This window comes from Gorilla gorilla, chromosome 5, assembly GCF_029281585.2.
Source record: "Gorilla gorilla gorilla isolate KB3781 chromosome 5, NHGRI_mGorGor1-v2.1_pri, whole genome shotgun sequence".
NCBI lineage: Eukaryota > Metazoa > Chordata > Mammalia > Primates > Hominidae > Gorilla > Gorilla gorilla.
In genome coordinates, this window is record NC_073229.2 from 87,927,049 (window position 1) to 87,943,170 (window position 16,122).

The 16,122-nt window shown below is 36.0% G+C and overlaps 1 protein-coding gene and 1 long non-coding RNA gene across 3 annotated transcripts in view; one reads left to right on the plus strand and one right to left on the minus strand.

Moving 5' to 3' along the window:
- Nucleotides 1–16,122, plus strand: part of LOC115933063 (protein eyes shut homolog) — a 300,672-nt gene that overhangs the window by 65,813 nt on the left and 218,737 nt on the right. The window lies entirely within an intron of this gene.
- The window catches only part of LOC129534079 (uncharacterized), a 117,355-nt gene that overhangs the window by 23,685 nt on the left and 77,548 nt on the right, over nucleotides 1–16,122 (minus strand). Inside the window, exon 1 of one of the 2 annotated variants that reach the window (XR_008680497.2) lies at nucleotides 14,255–14,910. The exons of the other annotated variant lie outside the window; for it this stretch is intronic. This is a non-coding gene — a long non-coding RNA (uncharacterized lncRNA). Of the gene's footprint in view, nucleotides 1–14,254; nucleotides 14,911–16,122 lie in introns of those variants that run through there. 2 annotated transcript variants of the gene reach the window in all.

Consider the following 16,122-nt stretch of genomic DNA (forward strand, 5'->3'; position numbering starts at 1 on the left):
GTGAGCCACCACGTCCAGCCATAGTTTATTCTTGACCTGTTTGTTGCTTAGGACCATGCTGTTTAATTTTCAAATAGTTCTATTCTTTTTTGAAATTTCTCTTACCATGTATTTTTAGTTTCATAACACTATGGTCAAAAAATATATTTAATATGATTTCAATCTTCTTAAATTTGTTAAGACTTCTTTTGTGGACTAAAGTATAATCTATGCGGGAGAATGTTCCATGTGCACTTGCGAGAAATTTGTTTTCTGTAGCGGTGGCTTAGAATGTTCTGTATATGTCTGTTAGGCCATTTGGTCTAAAGCATATAGTTCAAGTCCGATGTTTCCTTACTGATTTTCTGTCCGGATGATCTGCCCATTTTTGAAAGTGGAGTATTGAAGACTCCTACTATTGTGGTATTACAGTCTATTTCTCTCTTCAGATATATTACTATTACTTAGCTTCTCCAATGTTGGTTATATATGTTTACAATCATTACATCTTGATTAATTAATACATTTATCATTACATATTGCCCTTCTTTGTCTTGTTTTAGAGTTTTTTACTTAAAGTTTATTTTACCTGATACATGCATAGCTAGCTACTGCTGTTCTCTTTTGGTATCCACTTGCATAGAATATCTTTTCCATTCTTTTACTCTCAGTGTACATATGTTCTTATGTGTTATGCTTTTTTTCTCTTGCTACTTGCAGGACCATCTCTTTGTCTTTGATTTTGGACAGTTTGATTATATCGTGTCTTTGTGTAGTCTTGTTTGGACCGAATTTGATTGGAGACCTTTGACTTTCCTGTACCTAGACATTTGTTGTAGCTAGTGGGTTGCTCTTGGCACTTGGAATGGTTTAGGGTCCCACTAGAGGTGCCAGTGGCACCGATGTCTGGGTGGCACACATGGAACAGTCACAAAGCTGAGGACTAAAGAATGAGAATGTGTGGAGAAACTACAGTTTTGGGAACTGGGACAGTAATAGCACTAGTGCCTAGGGCGCAGGGACTCCCACTGCCATGTTGGTTACTGTCTGTGAGGCATGGATGATTGTGAACTAGCCAGAGTGCCAAGAATGACAGAATAGGCATGCACAGTGTTAGAGCAGCCCCAGGACTAGGATACTGCTTAACTCTCTAGGCAGCTGAGCTAGTGCCTGGGTCATAGAGGCTTACACTGCCACATTAGTAACAGTATGCAAGATGATCATGAAACAGTATACTCATGAAATAGTTGAGAAGATGAGAAAGGGAATGCAGGTGTGTGCAGGTTTAGAGCAGCTTCAGAAACAGGTGTTCATCACAGCTGGGCTGATGTTCAAAGCATGGGCATATACTGCAAGAATTTGGCCCTGGAGCCTATGTGTGCAAACTTACATCTTATAGCTGTGGTTCCAGTATCTGAAAGGTAGGCTGTACCAGTACAGCCACAGAGCCTGGAGCTGAAACATGGGCACTTACAGGGAGGCTGGGCTTCAGGGTCAGGTTTTGCACAGAATACCTGCGTGAACATATGCGTGTATCTGTGGCAGTTCTTTTCCTGAAGAAGCTTCTTTCCTGAGGTGACCGAACAGCAGCCAATTCTTGTATGGGAGAAGAGTAAACAGTGGCGTCTCCCTCTCTGGGTTCCTCAGCCAGGATAGCTATTGATTCCTTCAGTGGCAAAAGATGCTGGTCTCCTTTGCAGAGCAGACTTGTGGAGACCACAGTGGTTCCGACCATGTAGCTGATATCAGTAGCTTTTACATTTCTTCTTTGCGTGTACTGACATCTTGGGTATTCTGATCTCATCAGTGATCCTTTCTATATACATGTTTTCCATTTTTGCTTCAACATTTTGTGGCAGTTTCATTAATGAGCTCTTGAGCCCTCCCTGGCCTATTTTTGATTTTGAATAGCTGTCTGTAGTTTTTCTGAGGGGGGAGATGAGAGCTGCTATGCCCACTCCGCAGTCTTTGTGACATCACTCCCAAGGTGAATTTCCTGATTCTCATTGCCTATATTAACATAACCATAAAGGCTAAATTATAGATGTTTCAGAAGCACACATATTAGATCTTTAAGAGCTTCCATGGAATTATCTCCTCAGCCCATTGAAGTAAATCATTAATTGTCTTGATAACATCTATCAAAAAGCAGATATAAGCTGCCTGGCGAAAAATGTAGTTTTGTTTAATGGAAAGCATGCAAATAGATTTTTTAAATGCTTAATCATGGTTTTTTTGCAATTTTTAAAATAGATGTTCCTGTATAAAACATAAAACTAATGGGGGAGTACATATATAAATATATTAATGTTTTGCTTAGCAAAAGGTACACATTCTGAGAAATGCATTGTTGGACAATTTTGCTATTGTATGAACATCCAAGAGTATACTTACATAGCCCGAGATGGTACTAACTACTACATACGTAGACTACATGGTATAGCCTGTTGCTCTGATCACCATCTTATACAGGGTTCATTATTGACTGAAATACTGTTATGTGGCACATGACTGTATATTTTAATTTCATTTCCCCGGCATATGATAAAACTAGTAGAAAGGAATATAATTTATCCTTCCCCACATCGATTTTTCATGTATGACAAAAATTTCTTCTAATTTGTGGCTTATCATTTAATTTTCTTTACTTATGATTTGTATTTTCTGAGACTTAACAACATTGTTTATTATTATTTTTGGCTTCTGTGCCTTTTTAAAGAACTGTTTCTCTATCTAGAGCCAAGACATATATTTTAAAAGTTTTTAACATTATGTTTCACATATATGTATTTAATTTACAAAAAATTGATTTTTGAATATGAAAGACTGCTATATAATTTTGTATCTCTGTAAGGATATACAGTTATTCCAGCATGATTTATTGAAGAGTCTATAATTTTCCAGCTTGTCTACACTGTCATATTTATTCAATAATTAAATGCCATATTCTGTTTCATGAGTTGATTTAAAAGGAATTAATGGAGTAAAATTATGGTATCTTACAAGCATAGCTTTTCATGTTTTGATATTCACCAGAGAAGATTTTCCTTTCTCATTTTAGGTAATGTTCCTTAAAAAAAAATTATTTAATGTTTGTAACTTTGGGCTTTTGCCTTTCCATATGCATCTCATTACACTCTTTTCAAGTTTTACAAATGATCTACTGAAAATTTGATTGAGATTTCTTAAAATCTATTGATAAATTTAGGCATAATTGACATCTTGAATGTATTAAACCCTGTATCCATAAACATATATTTTCATTGATTTAGATCTTCTTTACTGTTTTTTGAAGGTTTTTTAAAAAATGTTTTTTATAAAAGCTTTCTATATAGACTGAACTTGGGCATTATACATTTTTATCAAAAGCATTTGAAAAATTTCATTATCAAACTATTGTTGTTTAGAAATGCAACTGATCATAGTACATGGAATTTATATTATAGTGGATCAGAATATGTTACCCAGGACTATGGCTATAGGAGACCAGATTATGTCATCCCAAAATAAATAATACACTTTTTTTGGCCTATAAGATTATTTTGAGAAACAGCAGATATAATAGAAACTCTAAAGCCAGAGTAGAAATTACACTTTTATAAGGGAAAAGTATATTTATAAAGGAAATTTCTATTTGTAAAAGTCTATCCTTCTCTGTACCAGAAAGAGTATATGACTCTAAATCACAAGGTAATTTTATCTATGGAGAAGGCACTGACATAAATCTGCCTATCAACTTTTATTCTTGTTCACCTTGGTTTTCATGGTCACCTTGCCATAACTTACCTCTCAGATATCCTTCTCTTTTTATATATATATATTTTAGCTGAAGATGGTATTTAAGTTTAAATGCTGAGCTACCCCTTTGAGAGTTGATTGCCCTGTCTTTTCTCCCATGTATGTATGAGATATACATGTTTGTTTTTCTCTTGTTAATCTGTCTTTTTTTACAAATGCCCCAGCTGAAAACCTAGAAGGATAGAATGAAAACTATTGTTTTTCTAAAGTATAATATGTGTAATATATATTCTCCCGCCCCACCAAAGCAATTATTCAGTATTTATGGCAACCTTACAGAACATAACTGATGTGAATAACAAGAAACAAATGCACATGTGTAATGGAGTTTCTAAAACATATGGCCTCCAAGTACATTTCTTTTAGAATATAAACAAAGGAACAAGTAAAAAATACGTTGAAAAAAATCTTCAGTTACTTTTAATCTACTGAAGACATTCATTTTAAAAGGTATTCACTTCTATTTATTTCTAAGGCTGAAGTTTCCAGAAGCAGTCCAAACAATAATGCAAAAGGAAAGGAATGAAAATAAACAAAACCTTTCTTTTTACTGAGACTTTATTCAGCTTCCATTTCTAGTTACATTGTAGGAAAGAGTCCATCTCTGTTTATCTTAAAAGTTATTGGCTATTTTTTGTTGACAGTTTTAACAGATTCACTTAGTGGAACCTAACTAGACTGCTCTGTGACAGTATCAGCAGGAGTTCTCACCCCCAGTTCAAGCAATCTATAAACCCAGCATGAGAGATCATGATAAAAATCAGTTGTGAAACTCATACAGTGGGTGAAGTAGATAGTAACTCTGCATTTTTCATGAATTTTGAGGAGAAAAATGGCACAGCAGTTAATCACAGCATGATAACTTCAAAATGACTTGCTGATGAGTTCCCAAAAAAGGTCCTAGTAAATCATTGAAGAGTATAGAGAACCTATTTGCTAAGCATAATTTAGCATGTTTTCTGCATAGGCTATTTATGATGCTAATTCATGACCATTCTTAAGAAAGGTCTAGGCTCTTCTTTCTTTGCAAGCTTCATTTAGTTGGTAGGGAAATTGTTCAGTAATCTCAAGTATACTGGCAGAATTGGACGAGGAAACCTATCCCCTTGAATACCTTTTACTTTTTCCCTAGAGGAAAATAACTTTTTTTTTTTAATTTTTTATTTTCCACCTATCCCCACACACCTAGAGCTGAAAACCTGCCCGGCATTGAGGTTGGAATAAGAGTCCATACTTAGAATATTTGAATCTTTCTTTCATGGCTGACTCCTCTTTGCCTCATTCCAACTCCCTTGTCCTTCCACATCAATGTAACCACTCAACAGGTTCATTTTGCCTGCTGCCTAGATTGAGTTGATTTATCAAGATAAAAGAATTAAAATAGAGAAAGAGCTTAATTCACACAGAGCAGTCTGAAAGGAAGACCTGAGTTTTATTATTACTCAAATTAGTCTCACCCCCAATTCAGAGACTGGATCTTTTTGAGGATAATTTGGCAGGTAGGGGGCCAGGGAGTGAGCATTGCTGATTGGTCGGGTTGGAGATAAAATCAGAGGGAATCAAAGCTGTCCTTTGTGTTGAGTCAGATCCTCGGTTGAGACCACAAAACCAGATGAGCCAGTTTATTGATTTGGGTGGGGGCAACTGATCCACTGAGTGCAGAGTCTGAAGAATATCTTGAGCACCAATCTTAGGTTTTAGGACAGTGGTGTTAACCCTAGGAACAATTGAAGAGGTTCAGAGTCTTGTGGCCACCAGCTGCATGACTCCTAAGCCATAATTTGTAATCATGTAGCTAATTTGTTAGTCCTACAATGGCAGTCTGGTCCCCAGGCAAGAAGAAAATTTGTTTTCGAAAAACTGTTATTTTCACTCGTGTCCGTGTGAAGAGATCACCAAACAGGCTTTGTGTGAGCAGCAAGGCAGTTTATTTCATCTGGGTGCAGGCGGGCTGAGTCCGAAAAGAGTCAGTGAAGGGAAATAAGGGTGGGGCCGTTTTACAGCATTTGGGTAGGTAAAGGAAAATTACAGTCAAAGGGGGTAGTTCTCCGCGGGCAGGGGCGGGGGTCACAAGGTACTCAGTGGGGGAGCTTTTGAGCCAGGATGAGCCAGGAGAAGGAATTTCACAAGGTAATGTCATCAGTTAAGGCAGGAACAATCCATTTTCACTTCTTTTGTCATTCTTTAGTTACTTCAGGCCATCTGGATGTATACATGCAGGTCACTGGGGATATGATGGTTTAGCTTGGGCTCAGAGGCCTGACAGTTATCATCTTTGTCTCAAAGTTAAACTGTAAACTAAGTTCCTCACAAAGTTAGTTTGGCCTATGCCCAGGGATGAACAAGGACAGTTTGGAAGTTTAGAGGCAAGATGGACTCAGGTCAGATCACTTTCACTGTCATAATATTCTCACTGTGATCATTTTTGCAAATGTGGTTTCATCAGTGTTTTTTATACGTACATTTGTCTCTAATTCTTCAATTTTGTATTCTTGAGATAAGTCATGAGTAACTTTTGTCAATTAGAAAAGACAGCCTGACATACACAGCACTATTTCTCAACTGCTTCTCCTGAGAAAATCAAATAAGTGAGCCACTTTCGAAACAAAAGCAGCTTGGAGGACATGACCACATAGAAATTTCCTAGTCTAATTTTGTCATTGAAAGGTCATGCTCAACTCTTTTGCTATTATTTTCTGTTTTTAATTTGAAGTATAATTTTCACTTATGTAAAACATAAACATGTGTTAAAAAGTTTATTTAATTGTTTAAATAGCTAGTGAGGGGGCCATGGACTCTTGGTCCCTTAAAGAGTCATTGAAAAATCCCTGACATGAGGCAGATAGACTGATAAGAAAAATGGCATGCAAATGTATTTAGTGTATATACACAGAAGCCTTTAAAATGAAGACCCAACTTTCCAACGAGTTATGAGGAAGCTTATATACCATCTTGAGGTTACAAAAAAAAAAAAAAAAGAAAAAAAGAAAGTGGGAGCTCAGATTCTGGTAAAACAGATTATGGGAGAGGGGAGAAGAGGAATTCTATTGAAGGACAATAAATGGTTTCTAGGGAGGAGTGAATGGATATGGATCAGGAACAGAGATTAACTTGTGAATAGTTCAGTTGGGGATTTAAATAATCCTCAGAGACAGTCATCATAATTGTAAAAGGGTTTGCTCAGGTGTTGTTACTCTTGATCTTCTTTTCTGCAATAGATAATGAGGTAATAGGGAGGGGGTAGAAAAAATAATTATTGTTCTAGGTGGGAAGACGGAAACTTCAACATCTGTGGGAGATACATGGAGAGGTGGGGAAAAATCAGAGAACTTGAGCTTCATCTTCAGTTCAGCATGTCAAAATGCCATATTTTGGGGTATTGTTTTCTGAGCTGTTGTTTTCTGAGCCGCAACATTAGCAAGCTAATTAGGCAATTATGAGTTCAGTTAAGGGTCCGGAAAGGCCCACTTAAGGGAGCAATATTCAAAGACAGTATTTGAATAATATACCTAGCTTAGAAAAGAAACTTAGAAAAGAACAGAAAAGAAGCTGTATAACTATAAATTCACTAGGGGTTATCTTTTTTAGTACCAAAATTTATTTTAATTGGTCTGAAAACTAGAGGTTAACATATAACTTCACCAAGTGTAAGGCTTTCATTAATAGCAAATATGAAAAATAAAATAATGATACATTTCCTAGAAACCTAAATAATCCTTACTGGACTTGAATTTTTGAAGCAATCCTTCAGTGGAATATTAGAAGACATTCAGCGATCATCTGGCCTTATTTAAAAAGCTGCATCATTTTTATTACCTACTCTTTTTAGACTATAGAGTTTACATAGAATGTTGACTAATATATATTTAATAAACATCAATTTATAATTTAAAATTTTTACTTTTTTATTACTATACAAAGATAAATACTTTTTCATTTCATTTTGGTCACCATTTTAAAAAATGTATCTGTTAGAACAGGTAACTTATATTTAACTTATATGTATATATTATATATATGTGTGTGTATATATATATATATTATTCATACACACATATATTTCTGACAGTTCTGAAGAGTGGGCATTCCCAGGTTGAAGTGTCTGGATCTGGTGACAGCCTTCTTGCAACGTTTTCTCATGGCAGAAGGTGGAAGGACAAGAGAGGGCAAGAGCAAGAAGGGACTAAGCTAGATTTTATAACAATCCATTCCCGCAGTAACAGCATTAATCCATTCATGAGGGCAGAGCCCTCATGATCTAAGCACCTTTATTTGGCCCCACCTACCAACACTTGAACTGGGGAGTAAGTTTCCATCACATGAAATCTGGGGGGACACATTAAAATCGTGATGATGTGCTAAGTAATTTAACCTATGTTTCTGTTGTAAACAAATTTTCTTTGATTTTTAAAAATGCAGTCATATTGTAATTTTGTACTTTCTGTTAATTTCTGAGCTAACTCTTTGGATATGATTTTTTAAACTACTAAATCATATAAACCTAGAGAAGAAGGAAACTCTGAATTCATTGTGTATAATTTTCTTACTTTTTAGATGATGAAATTTAGGCTCTAACATGTTAAGTTAGCTTCTTAAGGTCATAGAGCTAGGCTGATGACACCATGATTAAATATAGAGGTTTTTGTTTGTTTGTTTTTGTTTTTTAACTTTTGTTACTGGTGGCAAGTCTGGGTAGACTCTGCAGTCCTCAATTCTTGTCTTGTTCAGAGAAAGAATTCAGCCAACACACAAAAGTAGATTTAAGGCAGAAATGAGAGTTTTCGTCCTCAATTCTTGTCTTGTTCAGAGAAAGAATTCAGCCAACACACAAAAGTAGATTTAAGGCAGAAATGAGAGTTTACTGATGCAAAGAAAAACACACTTGGAAGAAACCAAGTGGGCAACTCAACAGACTGAGTGCCCTACCTGATTGTTGGTTCAAGGCTCTCAAAGAATTGTTATTTCCTGTTCTTTTTTTTTTTTCCAGGTCTTGTCCCCTCATCCTTCCCCTTGTGTGAGCTGTTGGCTAATCACCGCATGCTCAGTGACTTGCCAGTATACTGGAGGAGCTGAGTGTGCCACTTGGGGGTTGAAGTTACAGGCATGCTCTCTTGGGGAAATTTTCCCTTACCAGTCTAGTGCCATTTTTTCAGTATTGGTTATTCCTATCTATGAGCACTCAATGTTTTTCCATTTGTTTGTGTCCTCTCTCATTTCCTTGAGCAGTGGTTTGTAGTTCTCCCTGAAGCGGTCCTTCACATCCCTTGTAAGTTGTATTCCCAGGTATTTTTATTCTCTTTATAGCAATTGTGAATGGGAGTTCACTCATGATTTGGCTCTCTATTATTGGTGTATAGGATTGTTTGTGATTTTTGCACATTGATTTTGTACCTTGACACTTTGCTGAAGTTGCTCATAAGCTTAAGGAGATTTTGGGCTGAGATGATGGGGTTTTCTAAATATACAATCATGCCATCTGCCACATGTTTGCTCAATTCTTAGGATTTTATTGGGAGTTGTGGCCTACAATTAAGGGGCCACCTGACAATTACAAGACAGTCACCTGACATTACTTGGGACACTATCCTGCCCTACTATTATCTGCCTATCTACCTACTCTAACTTCATAGCAAACCTGAATCTGATTCACAGTTTTAAGTGCCATGCATTAGTTAACTAAATTTTTATATTCTCTGTGTACAATGTCATAATGGTTGTCAATTGGAAAGTGGGGTTTTCTTTAGAAAAAAAAAACTGCAGAATTAACTTTTGGAGATTGATAGTCTTAATTTTGTTATATATTTCAAAAGAGATACTATGCCTTATAAAATATTGCTGAAATTGAATGGTTTTCTATAACAAATAAATTTTGATCATACATGAAAATGTAGCTGAATATTAAATTAACAAAAATAAAAATATAACATAGTTTTATATTAATTTTCTCCTGCAATTACTCTGTAATATGACTACGTATTTAGTAATGAACTTGAAATAATTATTGAATATTCTACTGAATTTCTGAGATATTTTGATTTAATTTTGCAACTCATATAATTGGTAATGAATTACTGATATCCTTTTCACTAAAACCTTGGCAGTGTTTTGTGTTGAAATGAGTATGTACTAAACTAGGAAGCTGGAGACATAAATTCAAGTTTGTCTCACAAGCCAGGGCTTGTTATATAATTGTTTGAACAATTTATTCAAATTCTCTCGACTGCAATTTCTTTATCAGTAAAAAGAAGCAGTTGGATGAAAGGATACTTGATTCTTTCTAGAACTAACATTGTATGAATTCTGTAAGTGTTGCTGAAAAAGTGGTACTACATGGCTCACTGGCTTAGAATGTATTCAGGCAAAAAAAGTACCATTTTATTAAACTTCATGAAGCATCAATGATCAGTATCAGCTTCAAACCACCCACAGATATTATAATTGCTTTGGTAGTCTTAGCCAATTAATATCACATTTTTACAAAATTATTTAAACTGTACTTCATGCAGAGGACTGTTAAAATCACAGCACATTTTTAACAGTTACCAAAGGAAACTTTTACAACAGACTATAGAAATAAAATTAACTTAATTAACACAGTATTTATTTCATTTCATTTCCATCAGGCTAATTATATATAAGTCATATCTACTGAAGGCATTCTGTCCCTGTGAAATTTAAAATAAAATTGCCTCAAACTTTATATATTTTGGGAAATTGAGCACCCTGACCAACTATCTCCAGGGTCTTGCTATGTGGAGGTCCAGAGAACATGGTATACCTACTTCAAGATTCCTATGTTTATTAAATTTGGAAGATTTCTAATATTTCAGGGGTTTTTTCATTTATTTCATTCTTTCCATTCTGTCCTTATGTTAACTACAAATTTTGGATAACAGTATGGGAATACACTACAATAACTTATAGGTGACTATTAAAATATATTAACTCTTCCTCTTCAAATTGTTCGGCTATGACCCCATGGGTGATATGTACCCTGCTATATGTTTTATTATTAAGCTGCCTCATTCGAATTTGATGTTTTCTTGTCTTTGCTAGCTCACATATGATGTTTGTTCCTGATATTTGCTGATAACCTTTTGCAAATATAAAATGTCAAATTGCCTCTTGAACAAACATAGCTTCTTCCAGAGGAAATATAGTAGTCAGATAGTAGGCTAATTTTTTTTTGTCTTTACTAAACATGCATGCTATATGTGTATATGGTGTATATGGTAATTTTCTGTAATTATTATATACAAAAATTATTATATACATATATAGCATGTTTATATAATATACAAAAAATTTTACAATGAAAATGTTGGAGAAATTAGGATATTGTAAAATATTTACATTAAAATATTGTATTTTTATAACCATTTAACTAATTTAGAAAATTACTTTCTGATAAAAATATTAAGTGTTATATAAAATTCTGCTTATTAATATTAACTAAATAATATTCATGGTATGAATCAGCACTTTCAAGGTTATAATAACATGTATTTTAAAAGATTTGTAATAGAAGTAGAGTAGTGGTTTTCATTGCTTTTGCATTTCTAACCCCCAAAAGTATTTTGAAAAACTGTTGACAGCCCTACATATTTTTAAGATGCCATCTAAAATTTATTAGTTTAAATATTTAAAAGGTGGTAATTTCTAAAACATTGTACATATTGACACTTAAAAATAAAACTGTTACATTACCTTTTGAATATATCTAAAAGATACCATTTAATACATACCATTACCCATTAGAAAAGCAAAATGAGACACACGAATGTGATACACCTGGGAGTTAACAATTAGGTCAACAGAAAATGTAAGAGATAATGAGGGTCTGAATTCAATGACAAATGAAATTGAAAAGGGGGACTGCACTATAAATATTTGAGAAATAGAACTAATAGAGGGACCCTTGAGAGAGAAGTAAATGGTGACTCAAGAAGTCTCTTCAGCTAATTGGGAGCATTAAAGGTTTAGGTCTGGTTAATGGAAAGTGTTTGCCTAAACCAATTTTATGTTATAGAGTGTAATGTTAATAGTAGAGCTTACATGAAAATATCCAACATGGAGTTTTAAATTATCTCTGCGTGTGGATGGCAGTCTAAGATGTGGGTCCCAACTTGCCTGTAGAAAAATAAATGTCACTGGGGGCAAAGTTGATTGTCAGCCTTAGCAGGAGATAACATTGATGCTCTGGGTCTTTCCAATCACATTTTCATTAGTATTGTCCGCAAGATACAGAGTAAATTCAAGAGCAAACAACTTTTAATCTGAGAATATCTGTGAATTGTCCAAGGTAGCAACAATCAAAATAAGAGATGATGAAAAAATAACAAAGTACCAACAGGTCTTTAAAAAAAAGTCTTCAGGCTTGAAGATTATGGCTAGACCATTGGTTGTCAAATCTCTCTGCAACTTACAACAACTGGAAAGCTTTAAAAAATATAATGACATGGATGTACCCATAGAATAAGAAGATACTGTGTATGGGACCAGTATATATAATAATATACATACTCACTTTATACTCTTTAATGTAAATGTTGTACTTTGTATATTCATTATATTATGCATATTCATTATATATATCCATTTAATATGCTTTAACTTAAAAGTTGTGTGCTTTTAGATCCTTCAGAAAGAGTAAAATATGTGAAAGACATGCAGAATTATGTCTGCCTATGGATGGCAGAGATGCATGCCATCATTTCAGTGCATGTTGAACAATATTTTCTATACAATGAGTAAAAGTCTTGCTTAAATACACACACGTACACCACATACACACACATGTATTTTTGAAGTGAAAATTACAAAATAATGGACACTAAGAACAGTCTAACACCTTTATTTGTGTCCTGCAATATATACAAGTTTTGAATATTGTTATTATATAATTATAATATATATTATACACAATATATAATAATGTATTATTTTATGTTATATTATATACAATGTATAACATATTATATGTTATATTAATAATATATTATATATTATATGTTATATTAATATGTTATATGTTATATATTATATATAATTGTATATAATTATAATATATTATAATTATTATATTTTATAATATAAATATAAGTATAAATATTATTATTACAAGTATTATAGTGATTGACATAGCTTAGTATGAATGAATGAATATTAGCATCTTAGTATATTAGTAAATGCAGATTATAGTTTGTCAATGTTTTGAGTAATAGATATAATGTAGGATACGATCATTGATCATTATAAATATTTGACAAAACACAAACTAAAACTGAAATACATTCTTTAATATCATTTGAAAAAAATGTCATCAAAGTGTTTGAAATATTTTAAAGAAACTAGGAAGTATTTTAAGTAAGACTGCAATAAAAATCTTTGAACTAATTTTTAAAATTCAAAGGACTGTAAATTCTAAATTAATGCTGCTTGAAAGGTACAAGCTAAAATATACATCAAAAATTAGTTATAAAGTAATTTTCAGTACCATAAATTCAAAAATTGGACAACTTTATTGGAAAAGTTGTATAACTATATTATTAGTGTATCAAAATATCAGAGATATATTTAATGAAATAATTAAACATGGTATTTAAATGATAATTATTCAGAAGACTGCTCAACTGTATACTTTATTTGATGATATAAACTATAGTAAAAACATAGTATTTCTTCTTACTTTATTAATAGTTAACTGAGATTGAGTTATTCCTGTTTGGGTTTGGTTATTAAGATGCAAAGATGAAAAATTATATTTATGCCCATGAAAAACCTTACAGCCTAATCTTGGGGAGTGAATATGTGGCAATCATTTCTGTACCTGCAGAAAAACAACCCAGTAGTTACATGCAAAATCTACTGGGAGTAGCCAAAAAAAATTTTTTTTTCTTTTCTTTCTTTTCTTTTTTTCTCTTTTTGAGATAGTGCTTACTCTTGCACAGGCTGGAGTGCAGTGACGTGATCTCAGCTCACTGCAACCTTGGCCTCCCAGGTTCGAGCAGTTCTTGTGCCTCAGCCTTTGTAGTATCTGGGATTACAGGCATAAGCCACCATGCCCAGCTAATTTTTGTATTTTTAGCAGAAATGGGGTTTTGCCATGTTGGCCAGAAAAGAACTAAAGACTGATTTCAAAGTCCTGGCCTCAAGTGATCTGCCCACATCATCAGCCTCTCAAAGTGTTGGGATTACAGGCATGAGCCACTGCACCTGGCCTGCTTTTATTTATTTTCCTTAGGTTTTTATTTATTATAGCTTCTCTCTTTATTCTATTTCATGTTTTATGGATTTTGTATAATATTAACTTTGATGTTTCTAAACAGATTTTAAAGGACTGTGATATTATTAAAAGTGGGAGATTGTTTAAAATCTTCCATTTCATCAAACTCTCTCATTATAATTAAGGAAACTAGGATATGGTGAGGTTGTGACTTTTCTGGAGTTACGGAGCAAAACACAGTGTAGAACTTACCTAGATTTGACATTGTTAGAATTATCCTCTGTGTGTTCTCCAGACATAGGCCAGGCTGATGCATTTGCAGAATTAATGACATGACAGTGCATCTTGGGGTCAAGTAGAAAGGTAATTTCTTTCAGTCCCATTTTTCTTTTTGCTATATCCGAAGTTGTGTTTCTTGCTATATTCTTGTTGTTCATCTTGTTGGTGGCAGTGGTGGCCCATCTGGAACAGCTACTACATGGAAGCCAGCTGCAGTGGAGGAGGCTTGACTGGGGATGTGCAATCTGTGGAGCTGGCAGGGGCTGGGAACAATCAGGAGCCCAGTGTTCCCAGGTTCAGCGGCAGCCACCCAGCTGTGGCTCCTGACCCAGATATCCTTGTGCTCTTGGGGTCCTGGGAAACCCCCTGCCCCTGCAGGTTCATAAGTGCCTGCTCCTGGTCTCTGGCCTCTCCGCACTCCCAGTGCCTGCTCCAGTATAGAGCAAAGTTGTGGCCCAGCCCAGGCACCGTCGTAAGCCAGCCTGGTGTGCACACACTCAAGGCTGCGCTGACATACCACCCCTACTGCCGCCTTGACACCCTCCAGGCTTTGGGTGCTGGTGAGCTTGGGAGGGAGGCCAGGTGTCTGAGGTCAGCTTGGTGCTGGCCTGCAGTTGCCCCTTGGCACAGACAGCCTGGGCACGCTGGATGGCATGTTGATGGCAGTAGGAGGCAGACAGGTTTCTAGGCAGGAAAGAAGGTCCCCAGTGAAACCCCACCTTCAAGCAAGAGCAATGGACAGCCTGAAGCCTGGGGGCTCGGATGCCAGTTCTGGGTGGAGTCTGTGACCAGAGTGAGAACTTACGGTACTTTTTCCAGGTCCTCCCATGGCCACCCATGAACCAATCAGCATGGATTTCCTCCCTTGTGAGCTCATAAAAACTCCAGGACTCAGCCAGATTCAGACACTCTTCCTGATGACCTCCCTGCAGATAGGAGCTACCCACTTCGGGTCTCCTCTACACAAAGACCTGTCTGTGGAAAGGACCCATTTTGGGTCTCCTGAGAGCTATTCTGTCACTCAATAAAACTCCTCTCTGCCTTGCTAACCCTCCAGTTGTCAGTGTAACCTCATTCTTCTTGGATTCAGGAAAAGAACTCAGGACCCACCAAACCTCAGGAGTGAAAGGAGCTGTAACATGTTCCTGGCTGGCTTGCTGAGCTGCAGGTGGTGACGCACTCCCGGACTGTAAGAGTAAAGAGTGGCAGTTCTGGGAGCCCAGATCTCAGAGCTCCACAAGCCAGGGCTGTGACATGTCGTAACACCCTCTTTGGGGCTCCGCAGTTCCTGGCATCTTTGAGCTCTCAGTTGCCACTGTGTTCTTCTCCTCTGGATGCTGGTGCCTGCAGCAGAGACTGCTTGTGGCGTGTTGTATGTCTGGTCCAGCTTTAGCCTCACACAAACTCGCACCTGTGCCAGGGCCTGGAGATGCCTGCCCCACTGCAGTAGCAGTAGCTGGCGTGCCTGCCTGTATGCAGTGGCTGGACCCTGCACTCTTTCACGCACACACTCCTCACCACTCTGCACCTGGCTCAGCCTTGGCAGGTGTGGGATCTGGGCTGGCAGCGTGAGATGAGTGAAGCCTGCTGGGCTGGGTGGGCGGAACAAGCCTAGCAGGTGCCAGCAAATCTCAAGCAGAGGCTTTACTGGCCACAGAGGTGTCTGGCTGGTGAAGTGACACCCGAAGGATCTTGCGACATTGTTATAATTCTTGTTATAATTTACTTTGGAATATCAACAATTTATCATAACTATACCATCTGTACATTTTTAATAACTAAAATCTCTTTATATTGATTTCAAAACAGTTCTTAATATACTGAAACCAGATCTGTGACAT